At 43.9% G+C, this 3,436-nt stretch overlaps 1 pseudogene; it reads left to right on the plus strand.

Annotated features, from left to right (window-relative positions):
• Positions 1 to 2,580: 2,580 nt before the first annotated feature.
• Positions 2,581 to 2,978, plus strand: LOC122737129 (annotated as a pseudogene).
• The last annotated feature ends 458 nt before the right edge of the window (positions 2,979 to 3,436 follow it).

Here is a 3,436-nt window from a genome sequence, read left to right on the forward strand (position 1 = left end):
AACAGACCAAGCAAGTGAAGAACCTGATCCTCCTTAAATCATACCACCTGGGAACTCTTGAAGCTTGGGATACTGCAGCCTGGAAACAGGGCCCCACTTTAAGGAGCTAAAAGTCAAGTAAAAGAAAGGCAAGATGAGCAGACAGAGAAAGGTGAGGACCATAGAAAGTTTCTTTAGTGACAAGGAAGATCAAGGTGCGCCCCCAGAGGAAGATGTCAACATCAGGGCCCCTATTTCTAAAGCTTCCAAGAAAAATATGAATTTGTCTGAGGCCACGGAGGCCCTCAAAAAGGACTTTGAAGATAAAGTTAGAGAGGCATAGGGAAAATGGAAAGAGAAATGAGGGGATGCAGGAAAGATATGAGAAAATAGTCAACAGCTTGAAAGGCCAAATGGAAAAACTCTCTAATGAAAATAATTGCCTAAGAATTAGGATTGAACAAATGGAAGCCAGTGACTTTATGAGAAACCATGACACAATAAAGCCAATCCAAATGAATAAAAAAAAAATAGAGGGGGATGTGAACTATCTACTTGGAAAAACTGCTGACCTAGAAAATAGAGCCAGGAGAGCTAATTTGAAAATTATTAGTCTACCTGAAAACCATGATCAAGGAAAGAGATTAGACATCATCTTCCAAGAAATCATCAGGGGAAACTGCCCTGATATTCTAGAAGCAGAAAGTAAAATAGAAATTGAAAGAATTCACCAATCACCTCCTGAAAGAGATCCCAAAAGGAAAACTCCCGAGAATATTATAGCCAAATTCCAGAGCTCCCAGGTCAAGGAGAAAATATTGCAAGCTGCCAAAAAGAAAGAATTCAAATACTGTGGAGCCTCAGTCAGGATAGCACAAGATCTAGCAGCTTTTACATTAAAGGACCAGAGGGCAAAGGAATTAGGATTAAAACCAAGAATCACATATCCAGCAAAACTGAGTATAATCTTTCAGAGTAAAAAATGGGACTTCAATGGAAAGGAGGACTTTCCGGTATTCATGATGAAAAGACCTGAACTGAATGGAAAATTTGACTTTTAAATACAAGACCCTAGAGAACCATAAAAAATTAGAGGTGGGGGACATACCTGGGGGTAGTGCAGTGGGTGACTGTCTTGTGTCTGAGGCCAGGTTTTGGCTGGGGTCCCCCTGGGTCCGGGGTGGAAGCTTTGTCCACTGTGTCACCTAACTGCCCCAAGATGACATCTCTAGGGTAAAACTGAGGGATGAGAGGAATGCACTGGGGGAGGGGGAAGGGGAAGGGGAAGGGCAGAGGTAGCATGAGGTGAAATCCCACATGAAAGAAACAGAAAAGGCTTATGGAGTGGGGGGAGAGATGAGGGAGGAACAGGGCAGTAAATGAACTTTACACTCATCAGAATAGGCTCAAAGACCTTACACTCATCAGAGTTGGCTGAAAGGAAGGATTAACACATACACATACACACACAACTGGGTGGAGTAATCTATTTAATCTGGGCAGTAAATGAGCCTAACACTCATCAGAATTGGCTCAGAGACCTCAATCTCATCAGAATTGGCTCAAGGAGGGAATAACATACACACTCAATTGGGTGAAGTAATCTAGCTAATGCTGCAAGAAAATTGGAAGTGAAGGAGATAAAGAAAGAGGGGCAAAAGAAGGGAGGGTCGACTGGGGGAGGGGATAGACAGAAGCAAATCCTTTTTGAAGAGGGATAGGGTGAAAGAACATAGATAATAGAGTAAATATTATGGGGAAGGGAATAGGATGGAGGGAAACAATTAACAATAGTAATTGTGAAAAAGAGAAAAGGGGGAAAATTGTACAAAAAATATTTATAGCAACTCTTTGTGGTGGCTAAAAAATGGGAATGAAGGGAATATCCATCAATTGATGGAATGACTGAAGAAGCTGTGGTGGTATATGATTGTAGTGGAATGGTATTGTGCTGTAGGAAATGACAAACAGGATGATCCCAGAAAAGCCTGGAAAGACTCATATGAATTGATGTGTAGTGAAGTGAGCAGAACTGGGAGGACATTGAGCATAGTGACAGCAGTATTGTTGGATGAGCAATTGTGAATGACTTAACTAACTCTCAGCAATGCAATGATCCAAGACATTCCCAAGGGACTAATGATGAAGCTTATTATCCACCCCCACAGAAAGAACAGATAAAAAGAGCACTTGTGGATTGTACATATATAACCTATATCAGATTGTCTGCTGTCTTGTGGAGGGGGGAGGAAAGGGAGGGAGGGAGAAAAATTTGGAACTCTTAAATCTTATGAAAAATGAACGTTGAGGCAGAAGGTAGGAAGCGAGCCGGGGACTAGAACTGGAGGAGCACCTGCGCAGAGGTGGGCGTAAGGATGCCAGGACAGAAAGCTCCAGGGCATTTTCCTCGCTCATCCCCTCTAGACACCTAGCTCTGTTAATCCCTGCCCAACAGCTTTTGAGGTTAGAGGGAGAAGGGGTTATACATTCAAACTGTCCCTGGAAAACCAGCCCGAGCCAGGGTAGGTATTGGGTCTCGCTTCCTGTCTCACACACACCCCAGCCCCTGCACGTTTTCGGAGACTGAGGTCGAGGAGCAGGATGTCCGAGCCCCAGCGGCCGCCCATGTCCCTTCCTGGGGGCCCCGCTGGAGGGGAGGGGGCCATCGAGTTGGGCCAGGACACAAACACATTGAAGCTGGCGCCCTCTGCTGCCGTTTCCCCTCAAACAGTGGAACCCACTGGTGACGCCAAGAAAAAAAATTGATGCTCTGCTAAAGGCGGTTAGAGACACCCCTATAATGAAAACAAAGAATTGGGCCGTGGAACAAACCTGAACCATTCAGGGTCTCATTGATTTCATCGAGAAATTTCTTAAACTTGTGGCTTCTGAACAGTTGTCTATATATGTGAATCAGTCCGTTGTTCCTTCACCAGATCAAAGAAGTTGGAAAGCTCTTTGAGTGTTTTGGCAGTGATGGTAAGCTGGTCCTGCATTAAGGCAGATTTTAGGCATGGAGATGAGCTATAGACTGTAAGAACCACTTGCTGGGGGCAGCTAGATGGCGCAGTGCATAGAGCACTGGCCCTGGAGTCAGGAGGACCTGATTTCAAATCCTGTGTCAGACACTTAAAACTTACTGGCTGTGTGACCCTGGGCAAGTCACTTAACCCCAATTGCCTCACAAAAAAGAACCACTTGCTGCTTAGCATTAACTTCAGAAAAGGAAGCAGAGCACTGAGAGACTTTCTGTCCAAAAACCTGTTGGAAAGAGATGAATGTGATCTTCTCTCCATTTACTTACTGAACACTCTGTTTATGTATAAGAAAAGTATCTGTAAACATAGAGTGGAGTCCTCCTAAATGCAACTTAAATTATTTGTCGTGCAAATCATTATTACAAAGTTGCCAGAATATACCCATCTTGCTAGTGGGAAGGAAGGAAGGAAGGAAGGAA

Source organism: Dromiciops gliroides, chromosome 1 (genome assembly GCF_019393635.1).
Source record: "Dromiciops gliroides isolate mDroGli1 chromosome 1, mDroGli1.pri, whole genome shotgun sequence".
Classification (NCBI taxonomy): domain Eukaryota; kingdom Metazoa; phylum Chordata; class Mammalia; order Microbiotheria; family Microbiotheriidae; genus Dromiciops; species Dromiciops gliroides.